The sequence below is a fragment of the Rhinopithecus roxellana genome, chromosome 6, assembly GCF_007565055.1.
Source record: "Rhinopithecus roxellana isolate Shanxi Qingling chromosome 6, ASM756505v1, whole genome shotgun sequence".
NCBI classification, from domain to species: domain Eukaryota; kingdom Metazoa; phylum Chordata; class Mammalia; order Primates; family Cercopithecidae; genus Rhinopithecus; species Rhinopithecus roxellana.
This window is the reverse complement of record NC_044554.1, coordinates 93,599,788-93,612,622: the sequence shown is the minus strand read 5'-3', so window position 1 is coordinate 93,612,622 and position 12,835 is coordinate 93,599,788. Positions and strand designations below refer to the sequence as shown.

Genomic DNA, 12,835 nt, shown 5'->3' with positions numbered 1-12,835 from the left:
TAATTACTTGAGAACATAGAGAATAAGTCATCTCTCTAAAAGATTCCAGAATGAAAGGCCACTGGTGAATGTTGAATCTAATCAGGATAGGGTCACTGAAATTTGTCTTGGAGCCTGGTAAGTCTGAGATATATCCAGCCGACATGCACACACCATAAATCATAATAGTCTCTGTGCTAATCAAACCAATTATCTACCTTGTTGGCTCCTTCATGGGAGAGATTTCTGCCTCAGTTTCTCCAGTAAGTACCCCCAAGAGTTGTTTGGACTAAAATGTTATCCTAAATTGTGGATGACTGAGCTCAGACTCTGAATACCAAGTAACTTCTCTCAGTCCTTTCTCAAGGAAGAGAGCTTATCTCCCGTAACAAGTCTCTTACTGTGAAGAGACTGATCACCTGGAATTATAGTGGTAGCTTTAAGTTATTAAGTGACTAAAATATGTGCCAGACACCATAATAAATTCATTTTATCAATTACTTTGCATGATCATCAGCACAACCATAAGATATATGTATTACTATAAATTTACTGTTGAGGAAACAGAAGCACTGAAAGATAAGCAACTTCCCCAAGCATTCATTAACAAGGCTTCCCTGGAACTAAGGTGCTATTGCTTATCTGACTTTGAATCTGCTTTCCCACTACTTGGAACCCCACCAGATGCTGTCTTTCTGGTTTAACCTGATATCCTTGGATAATTGTTATCTGAACATACCTGAGATCACAATATCCATTATCAATGGTGTATGGCTCCATCTAGGTAATTCCACAAGGGCAGTCTCTGTTACCAGGTAAGAATCCCCACAACTAAGGCTTCCCACCAATCTTTCCTTTCAGCAGAATGCTGAGAGTCACTTTGTAGGACCCCAGCACCACCTCTCATAAGTTTTAAAAAAACAACAAAAAAGCTTAATTGTGTCTGAAACAGGTTTTCATTTCTCTTCCCAAAATGTTATGGACTTGAAGACAAGAAATCAGGATTCCGACACTAACTTACTATACGGCCTTGAGCAAATCACTTAAATTGGTTAGCTGGCAGGTTTTTTTTTTTTTTTTTTTTTTTTTTTTTTTTTTATTTATTTATTTTTTATTTTTTTTTTTTTATTATACTTTAAGTTCTAGGGTACATGTGCATAACGTGCAGGTTTGTTACATATGTACACTTATGCCATGTTGGTGTGCTGCACCCATCAACTCGTCAGCACCCATCAATTCATCATTTATATCATGTATAACTCCCCAATGCAATCCCTCCCTCCTCCCCCCTCCCCCCTCCCCATGATAGGCCCCAGTGCGTGATGTTCCCCTTCCCGAGTCCAAGTGATCTCATTGTTCAGTTCCCACCTATGAGTGAGAACATGCGGTGTTTGGTTTTCTGTTCTTGTGATAGTTTGCTAAGAATGATGGTTTCCAGCTGCATCCATGTCCCTACAAAGGACGCAAACTCATCCTTTTTTATGGCTGCATAGTATTCCATGGTGTATATGTGCCACATTTTCTTAATCCAGTCTGTCACTGATGGACATTTGGGTTGATTCCAAGTCTTTGCTATTGTGAATAGTGCCGCAATAAACATACGTGTGCATGTGTCTTTGTAGTAGAATAATTTATAATCCTTTGGGTATATACCCAGTAGTGGGATGGCTGGGTCATATGGTACATCTAGTTCTAGATCCTTGAGGAATTGCCATACTGTTTTCCATAATGGTTGAACTAGTTTACAATCCCACCAACAGTGTAAAAGTGTTCCTATTTCTCCACATCCTCTCCAACACCTGTTGTTTCCTGACTTTTTAATGATTGCCATTCTAACTGGTGTGAGATGGTATCTCATTGTGGTTTTGATTTGCATTTCTCTGATGGCGAGTGATGATGAGCATTTTTTCATGTGTCTGTTGGCTGTATGAATATCTTCTTTTGAGAAATGTCTGTTCATATCCTTTCCCCACTTTTTGATGGGGTTGTTTGTTTTTTTCTCGTATATTTGTTTGAGTTCTTTGTAGATTCTGGATATTAGCCCTTTGTCAGATGAGTAGGTTGCAAAAATTTTCTCCCATTCTGTAGGTTGCCTGTTCACTCTGATGGTAGTTTCTTTTGCTGTGCAAAAGCTCTTTAGTTTAATTAGATCCCATTTGTCAATTTTTGCTTTTGCTGCCGTTGCTTTTGGTGTTTTAGACATGAAGTCCTTGCCCATGCCTATGTCCTGAATGGTACTACCTAGATTTTCTTCTAGGGTTTTTATGGTATTAGGTCTAACATTTAAGTCTCTAATCCATCTTGAATTAATCTTCGTATAAGGGGTAAGGAAAGGATCCAGTTTCAGCTTTCTACTTATGGCTAGCCAATTTTCCCAGCACCATTTATTAAATAGGGAATCCTTTCCCCATTTCTTGTTTCTCTCAGGTTTGTCAAAGATCAGATGGCTGTAGATGTGCGGTATTATTTCTGAGGACTCTGTTCTGTTCCATTGGTCTATAGCTCTGTTTTGGTACCAGTACCATGCTGTTTTGGTTACTGTAGCCTTGTAGTATAGTTTGAAGTCAGGTAGCGTGACGCCTCCAGCTTTGTCCTTTTGACTTAGGATTGTCTTGGCAATGCGGGCTCTTTTTTGGTTCCATATGAACTTTAAAGCAGTTTTTTCCAATTCTGTGAAGAAACTCATTGGTAGCTTGATGGGGATGGCATTGAATCTATAAATAACCTTGGGCAGTATGGCCATTTTCACGATATTGATTCTTCCTATCCATGAGCATGGTATGTTCTTCCATTTGTTTGTGTCCTCTTTGAGTTCACTGAGCAGTGGTTTGTAGTTCTCCTTGAAGAGGTCCTTTACCTCCCTTGTAAGCTGGATTCCTAGGTATTTTATTCTCTTTGAAGCAATTGTGAATGGAAGTTCATTCCTGATTTGTCTCTCTGCTTGTCTGTTACTGGTGTATAAGAATGCTTGTGATTTTTGCACATTAATTTTGTATCCTGAGACTTTGCTGAAGTTGCTTATCAGCTTAAGGAGATTTTGGGCTGAGACGATGGGGTTTTCTAAATATACAATCATGTCATCTGCAAACAGGGACAATTTGACTTCTTCTTTTCCTAACTGGATACCCTTGATTTCTTTCTCTTGCCTGATTGCCCTAGCCAGAACTTTCAACACTATGTTGAATAGGAGTGGTGAGAGAGGGCATCCCTGTCTTGGCTGGCAGGTTTTTTTATCCATAAATTTAAGGTGTTAGACAAGTCCCTTCCAGCTATAAAATTCTGTGATTTCAAGATCAAACATGAGATCCTGATAGGAGGATTGTAATAAAACAGTAAAAAAAGAAAGAAAATGGTCTGGAATAGAAGATCTTGCTTATTTTATTATGAGTGTTTGGGGCCATGTTTACATGCTCTTAGAGACATTTAAAATGAGGACATTTTATAAGGTAAGAAACAAGAAGGCCCTCACACACACATGATATTTAAATGTGGCTCCACAGTTCACAACACCTTCATCATGTATAAATAGAACATAGCATTTACAACCACTTACACTGTAATATATTTCTTTTGGCTGAGAGAAATGTTCAACTACATGAGTTTCTGAGAACACTGACTTTTTTCTTTATGTTATTGGGTAAAGTAATGCTATTTTATAAAGACATGGGGTCCTTAGGTACCCACTCTATTACTGTGTTTTTTTGTAAATAATTACAATAGCTCCCATTCATTGAGTACCTACCATTGGGTCTGACTCTATGCTTGGCAATTTACATACATACTCTTATTCTTCAACAAGTCTGCAAAATATGTATAATTATCACACTTTCCTCATTAAAAAACCAATCTTCAGAGAGAATGGTAGCTTACTTAAACAACTGTTAACTAAGAAACCAGGATAAGAACCTAAGTCTGTCAAACTCTGCTCTGCCATTTTGCCTCCAAAACATCTTAAAGTAAATCTACTCACTATTTAAATAATAATTCATTATTACCTGATAACCCATTCGAGCCTCGTGGCAACTTCATCGGCTAGGAATTATTTTATAGGTATGGAAACTGAAACACATAGAAGTTAAGTGACTTGCCTAGAGTTACACAGCTTAAAAAGATCAATGCTCACAAACCCTTACCTCCAAATCACCTAAAATCTGGTAGAAGCTCAAGATCCAGAAGAAAAGTAATCATTTATTATCATGTTTCACAAATAGATATCTAGGATTCTTAGATTATTCAGGCAGTGCTTATAGAATTTCAAATAAATCATAAAATTCTTCTGCTTTCCACACACCTACACACGTATCAAGTGTGTGCAAAAAGAAATGTCCTTCCAGGCACTGATATATTCCAATACTTCTGTCACCATCTCAATTCTTCAGTTCCCTATACCCTCTCTTTATGAAAACTACATAAGTAAGTATCTGTGCTGAAAACAGTGAATCTAATAATAAGAATAGGGCTTATTTAAATGATTTTAAATGATTATCTTGGACTCAACTGTTTCTAACATTTGAGGAACTATCCAACCTTAAACTACACTTTAAGGCAGAGCATGCCTTAAAATATAAATGCCAAAAAATAATTTACAGGGGAAAATATGATAGATTGACCACTTTGAGATCCTAAAACTTTTTTTTCTTATTGAAAATGATTATCAGTTGTCTGTTATCAGTCCAAAGAGAGACATATAACAAATAGTTTGTCAAAAAATGAGAAAAACTTGAAAATGGGGACCAGAAATAATATACGGCCAGTTGTAATGTGTTTTAAATATCATAAAGTTTACGATAAACCTTAATTCCAAATAAACCCCTTGATGTTGTAAACATACAGTGTGTTGGTGTGTTAAAAAATTTATATACAGAATCAAATTCTCCATTGCAACATTAATTTTCCATTACCTTTTCAATAGTATCCTATGAAAACATACACATATAGAAGATGGATAGTTTATGATAGCAACACATTGGAGCCAGTGTAATGAGGTTTATGTCAATGTTTCCATTTAAGCTGCTTTTTTTTTCAGTAGGTTAATGACTGGACCATAAAAATGCAATTAAGTGAAATCTGGCAAATGTGTTCTTAGTAACATTTTTTTTTTTTAGTGAAAAGAAAGGGAAAGCAATGGCTGACCATTTGGAAGAAGATTTTAAAAATTATTTTGAGGAACAGGTACTGTAAAGCAAAGTTATATAATAGCTTTTGGTTACTTAAATTGATAAATATGTTTTGGGATTTGTTGCCAAATAAATTTAGTCACATCTCTTCCTATAAAATAGTCTATGATTTCAGACAGTTTGACATGTACTTTCTTAGTGAATACGACACGCATCAGCAGTAACAATATCTTTCCACAGACACCAATCACAGTATTTGGGAGTCCAGCTATTCCTAAAAGGGTGAGGTCCTAAAACTAATAATGAAATTAAATATGAAATGAGACTCCATTTAAAATTATACCTCTGATAACTGTTAGCAGAGATGGGAATATAGGCCAGAAGTTGAAGCCACATAGGTTAAGGTGTCAGTTCTGCCAACTGATAGTTTCCGTCACCCAGGCAAGCTATTTAACTTCTCTGTGCCTCAGGCATCTCATTTTGAAACTGATAATAAAATTATATAGAACCTATCTCATAGGATCCATTCATTCATAACACTCAGCATCTATGAGCAAGTAGCACTTAGTTTTTCTGAAACTTGCTTTATTTAAAGATAAGTATTATTAAATCATGAAACATTTCTCAAAATGAAGTAGTAGAGATTCTTAGTGATTATATATATATATATATTTTTTTTTTTTTGGACAACTGGTTAATTCTCTAAAATGGCAAGGATAAAGAGTAGCAAATCAAATCACAGTAATTACGTGGCTATTACAAAACATCTGCTTAGTTTAAATGTGATAAATTAGCAAATCTACCCAACACACCTGATGTTTAATTCAACAAATATTCATTGAGGGTCTACTTTATTTATACAAAGGTTACATTGTATACAGGTTGCCTGAAATGTCCTGGAAAGTGTAAAAACTACAAATTTAGGATTCTGATGTGAAGATAAAAGAATGCATTCTAAGTAAAGGAGAAAAACATTTGTAAATGTGGCATATACAATGCCAGACAAAAGGATTGAAAGATAGTGGGAAATGAGGCTGGATGAGAAGGCATTGGCCAAATTGTAAAACGACCAAGAAAATTTTTATACAAGATTCCATGGAAGATATATTGAGATTTTCCATAGGATTAAATGAAATAATATGAATGGTAACTTTTAGCAGTGATTGCCTCACTACCAACAACTCAAAAATGCTAGTCAATAAATAATTGTTTTGTTAAAAATTTAATTACACCCCATTCTAAATACTGACAAAATACTGCCAACATATAAACACAGGACCACACAACAGAATTCCACCCCAACCCACCCCCGCCACATTGCACTTAGCTTACATTATAAATTTAAGACTGATTTAGAAGCCTTTAAATCCATCTTAATTGTGTTCCACAAGATTTTGGAGATTAAAAAAAAAAAAAAAAAGGTACAAACAGTCCCTTGAAACACGTAGGCCTGGACTTGATCTGGGGACAAATGACATTAAGGGGTAGATATTAGAGGGAAAATGTTAGACACCAAATCACCAAAACATCACTAATGTCTTAACACCTAAGGGAAAGAGTTGGGGCAAGGTAAATGGCCCAAAGCTAGAAGGTCACAGATCTCTGAGAACTGTTCAGAAGGACCTGCTGTGGATGAACCACAGCTCAGAGCTAGTGCACAGTCTTACCAGGTGATAAGTATCAGTGAGTGCACAGTCCTAAGAGTGATTACAAGTATCAGCACTGGAGACTTCTCAAGGAAGCACTTTTTTACCACCTTAGTTAGGTCCCATCTCCCACTGGTAAGCAGTCATGGCATCACACTCTCTACCAGTCTTAACACTTACTTAGATTGGTTGCAAATTGGTCTCTTTCCATAGACAGCATGTTTAACAAACAGCAGGGGCCAGGCCCACTGTATGACTCACCACTGTGCCTCCAGAGTCTGACACAAAGTAGGTAATTAATAAACATTTGTTGAAGGGATAAATGGCAAAATAAATCAAGAAGCTCATGGAATTCGGACCAATCATCCTTGCAAATTAGAAGTCAAACGGGATGCTAAACTTGGATTATAATGAAGTATCCAGGAGGCTGTCCAAGACACAGAAGTCAGGAGCCACTGGTCCTGAGGCCTCTCAGTGCAAATGCTAATGAGGCAAGAGGTGGGGTATTGAGGAGAAAACAATGCAAACCCCAGTAACAGATCTCCAGGAACTTGACAACAACATGGAGACTTGGAAAACTAGATGAGTAAAAGTGGAAGTAGAAGGTAGAGGCTAGGAAAGTCCCCAGAACTGAAAAAGCAGTAGTTCAAGACCTCTGAAGGGTGCCAGTGGTCTCAGTAGTGGGTTAAGAAGCAGCCGTCACAGTTCTCACTAGGCCTGACAAGGCAGATTTTGCAGATCCAAATATGTGGCAAGGTAAAGAACCCCGGGGATTCCATGAGAGAACTACATAAATAAAGGCACAGGGTGGGAACAAGAACAAGTGGATTGGATAAAAATACAGGGTAGGTCAAGGGAAATATTGGAAACAGTTGGAAAAGTGGGGTGGAACCTTAATAGCATCCATGATAAAGAAGGTGGGCTTTAATCAATAAACCATAGAAAGGCTCTACAAACTTGGTGAGCAGAGATCTTATCAATGCTCTACTTCCAGCTTCAAGAGTGTATATGTGTGTGTGTGTATATGTGCGTGTGTGTGTGTGTGTGTGTGTGTGGTATCCTGGGGTGCAGCTTGTATAGTTGTCCAGACAAGTGAAAATAAGGTAGGATCATGTGTCCATGGAAATGGAGATATAAACCACAGCAGCACAAAGAGCCAGCAAGACAATCTCCCACAGCACTTAGTCTTCCTTAAAACACACTCTTCCTGGCCAGGCACAGTGGCTCACGCCTGTAATCCCAGCACTTTGGGAGGCCGAGTCAGGTGAATCATCTGAGGTCAGGAGTTTGAGGCCAGACTGGCCAACATGGTGAAACCTCGTCTCTACTAAAAATACAAAAATTAGCCGGGCATGGTGGTGGGCGCCTGTAATCCCAGCTACTCAGGAGGATGAAGCAGGAGGATCGCTTGAACCCAGGAGACAGAGGTTGCAGTGAGCCCAAATCACAGCAAGGCACTCTAGCCTGGGAAACAGAGTAAGATTCTGTCTCAAAAAAACAAAAAAGACAACTACATACTCTTCCTTAAAAGCAACTTGCATAATATGATCTATTTCGCAAACCTTACTTTCCCATTGCCACTCTCAAGACACTTCCACTGCAACTAGTAACAGCAACATACCCCAACGTGCCTTTGATACTTTCTTCCTTTATCAGCTCATTCTCACACTTCAAAAATCACCCAGCTGCTGGTATTCCTAATGTTCTCCTCTTCTCTCTCACCCATGTACTCACACAGCAGCCTGCAGTATCTCAGCTCTAACACTTACCACACAGTAAGTGTTGATTCAGATTTTCTGTTTTCCCTCCTGAAACTATAACCAGTCACAGGGAGAAAAAGCACATGGTTTGGAGCCCAGGTTCCTGTTTCTGTAACTTGCCAGCTACATATCATCCATGGTACCTCACAGCACTTCTGCAAAATGCATAGGAGACAATACATGCAGGCTGCTTAGCACAGTGCTTCACATGACAGAAGCACTGAACAATAAAGTTTTTTCTTTTGATTAACCATTATTGTGATGTTGCAGACAAAACAAAGAAGCAGGTTAGGCTATGTGTCAGAGATACACTCCAAGTCAATGAATAGAACCAGGCTTTCCCCCACCATCTCTGGGATCTTATTCCCTCTTCCCTCCAAACAATGCCTCTTAACAGTGGACCTCAACAGTGGACCTGAGCTACAGCTTCACAGAGATGAGCATGCTCTTGAACGAATTCATTCTTTCCTCCCACAGATACCAAAGAAGAAGAAAATATGGAGAGTGAGCTACCCAAACTGCAGACTGAACTTTGTATAGCTTTGTAGCCAGAAAAAAATAAAGAAATAAATAAATGAGGAAAGTAGCTTTTTACTGAGTAATAATTAGAACTCTCCTTCATTTCCTTCTAATTCAAACCAAAATTATTTTTCCCCTTTTCAGTAATGAATCAAGTGATTCATGAGTATATTGGGGATTTTGTCTAGGCTTAGAGTTGGCCAGTAATATACAGAAGTGGATGTGGTTAATTAAGAACAAGAAAAAAATTGAATTCCTAGTATCAGATCTCTCATTGCACTAGTTTTTGGTAACTCTGTCATCAGCCGAAGAAATTCAATCAATGAAACCCATGAAGAACTATCCATTTACAAGATCCGTTTACAATATGTAAACACGAACTTTGCCTTTTGTTCCATGCAACAGGAATTCACCGCCTCATAAATGAGCACATATTTTTATGATTCTGCTGCATCTCATTACAACAAAAAACTCATGTAACATACTTTATATCAAATTTCTTCTTTAAAGCTATATTTAATGCCATCACAATTTCCAAATACATGTACAGCACTCTACTGTAGGCAGAGAGTAAAGAAAAGAAGAATGCATCATTTCAAGACCTTGATGAATACTGAAATGCTGGTTACAAACACGTTACGGTTTATGAACTATGGTGTTTAATATGGCATTTTTACTTATTTTCTCTATCCTAGAATTAAGCTGCCCAACACTGACAGGGCAGAGGAAAAATGTCATTTCCTCTGTTTTGCAAACGAGAAAACCTGAAAAGATGATTCTCTTCATTTAAAGACCTTCTTGGCAACCAGTGGATTACAGGGGAGAAGCTGTCACTGCCTGTCCAGGCCACACTCCACTTGTAATGGGCCTGCTGAGAACCCCTGCAGCCCAAGTGGCTTACTCCTCTACCACATGACTCCCTCTTGTTGCAGTTGGTAGGAGCTAAGACAGAGGGACCTGATCAATGTCTGCTCATCTGCAGGCCAGCCAGTTAGCCTGTGCCTGACTAATATTTGAGCTGGTACAAACTCATTATTCTCGCAAATAGTTGGTGTTGGGAAAAGGAAAGACTCAGCCATTTAATGTAAAGCTGGTAATAGAAATGTGCAGTGAGGGTGAATCAGGAACATGGCAAGGCAACAATCCATGCAACCCAAAATAATGAAGGGACAAGAACTTCACTGAGTAGCTGCTAAACGCAGATTACATCGCCCAATCAAGGAGAAGCAGAGGGCAGGGAGACCCTTTCCTAGAAAAGACATCGTTCCTGAGATTTCCCATCTGAATCCTTACAGTAAACCTCCTTTTACTGAGGGACTCTTGCTCCTTGCAATCAAACAATCAGAAACACAATAACTGCTGACGTAGTGTCTATTGAACAATTAGTGCAGCTCTTTTAAAGCCAATAAAAAGAAACTATTTCACAGAGATGCAAAATTCAAAAACCTGACAAAAAAAGAACTTATCCTGTTTGAATATCAAAAGATGTGTAAAAAGTTAGGGCTGTATTCAAAAAATCCTACACATCTGTCTGAAGACAGTTGACATCACATGAAGCTTCCACTCATGTGAAATATATTTATCACATGTATTGTTTTTCTATGCTGCATCATATATAATGTAAAAGTTAAATAATGTTAAAGCAAAATAACAGAAATTAAATGTAAATGTAATAAAGCAAAAACTAATAAAAATGTAATGAGAAATTAACAAAACAATCATTGACAAAGAGATTCATACCCATGTTTCAAAAAATACCATATAGCTAGTACATTAAAAATATGTAAGCACATGAAAAAATTTAATAATATAATAGAAAACATGAATAATACAGTCAGAAACAAGATTTTATATAGATACATAAATATAATTATACATATTATGAAATAAGAAATATTTTATTCAGGTCCATAGAACATGTTTTAATTAAATCATGCACTTGAACAAAAAATATGCTTAAATTCAACACATGGAAAATCATATGGATCACATCTTCTGATAAAGCAATAAATTTTAAAAGCACAAAATGTTCACAAAAATAAAGCTAACTATTTTGGAATTGCTAAATATTTTCCTAAATAATCCTTAGGTCTGAAAACAAAAGAAAACTGCTATTACTAAGGATCTACAAGACAATAAAAAAGAGACTACTTCATACCCCAACCATTAGGATAAAGTCTTGCTTATAGAAAAGTGTATACCCTGAAAAATCATTATTAAAAAAGAAAAACTGAATGGAAGCAAGTAAACATTTTTAAAAATTTAAAGATAAGCTACAAAATAAACCAAAAGAAAACAGAATGTAGAAATTAACAAAGAAAAAAGCTGAAATATATGATCTACGAATTCAAAAATTCACTCTGCGACGGTGAATAAAATGCAAAAATTCTCACAAGTCTGATAAGGAGAAAAGAGAAAGAATAAGAAAGGCAAGCAGAAAATAAAAACAGATATACCAGATAGTTAGAAAATTTTATGAAAATATTATCTGCAAGTCTATGATGACATATTTGAAACCTAGCATTAGTGGATAATTCTCTAGGAAAATACAAATTACCAAAACTGATAAAAATAGAGAAAATGAATATACAAACCACTAATAATGTAGATTATCAAGGTAATTAAAGCCTTGTTTTTCAAAGGCACTAGTTCCAGATAGACTTACAGCTGAATTATCCAACTTTTGAAAGATGTATAATTTCAATGAAATTTAAATTATTCCAGATTATATTTAAAAATAGAAAGCCTCCTAATTTGATTTTTAAATTTTAAACTAGCCAGATGTAATAAAGTTCAAAAACAGAAAATTATAGTCCAATTTCACTGGAAAATATATGTGCAGATGATGTCAATAAAATACTATCAAATTAAATCAATATTTGCAAGATTTCCAAAGAGTAATGCATTGTCATCGGGTATGGTTTATTTCAGAAAGCCAAAGATGACCAATAAACATAATGACAAATTCATTACATTGAAACCTTAAAGAAACATCTCTATCCTTGTCCAACATGGCGGCGCCCAGCGGAGGGTGGAACAGCGTAGGCGCGAGCTTGTGGGCTGCGCTGCTCCTAGGGGCCGTGGCGCTGAGCCCGGCGGAGGCGGTGTCCGAGCCCACGACGGTGGCGTTTGACGTGCAGCCCAGCACCGGTCGTGCACTCCTGCTCCCATAACGTGGGCCCGGGGGACAAATATACGTGTATGTTCACTTATGTCTTTCAAGGAGGGACCAATGAGCAATGGCAGATGAGTCTGGGGACCAGCGAAGACCACCAGCACTTCACCTGCACCGTCTGGAGGCCCCAGGGGAAGTCCTATCTGTACTTCACACAGTTCAAGGCGGAGGTGCGAGGCACTGAGATCGAGTACGCCATGGCCTACTCTAAAGCTGCATTTGAAAGGGAAAGTGATGTCCCCCTGAAAACTGAGGAATTTGAAGTGACCAAAACAGCAGTGGCTCATAGGCCCAGGGCTTTCAAGGCCGAGCTGTCCAAGCTGGTGATTGTGGCCAAGTCATCACGCACTGAGCTGTGACCAGTAGCCCTGTTGCAGGCAGCACCTTCTCATTTCTGGTGAAGCTGAAGGGGCCTGTGGCCCTGAAAAGGCCAGCACATCACTGGTTTTCTAGGAGGGACTCTTAAGTTTTCTGCCTGGGCTGATGTTGCCTTGTCCGAAGGGACTTGCAGGGTGGCTGAAGCCCTGGGGCAGAGAACAGAGGGCCCAGGGCCCTCCTGGCTCGCAACAGCTTCCCAGTCCCCACTTCCTGGTCAGCTCTTCTGGACTCAGGATCGCAGATCCGGGGCACAAAGAGGGT

The 12,835-nt window shown here is 38.0% G+C and overlaps 1 protein-coding gene and 1 pseudogene across 4 annotated transcripts in view; one reads left to right on the top strand and one right to left on the bottom strand.

The window, feature by feature from the left end:
- Positions 1 to 12,835, bottom strand: part of SUGCT (succinyl-CoA:glutarate-CoA transferase) — a 737,208-nt gene that overhangs the window by 453,606 nt on the left and 270,767 nt on the right. The gene's annotated exons all lie outside the window — the stretch shown is intronic.
- On the top strand, positions 12,033 to 12,641 carry LOC104663123 (annotated as a pseudogene). Its single transcript, XR_748096.2, has one exon. The product of XR_748096.2 is annotated as a myeloid-derived growth factor pseudogene (transcript).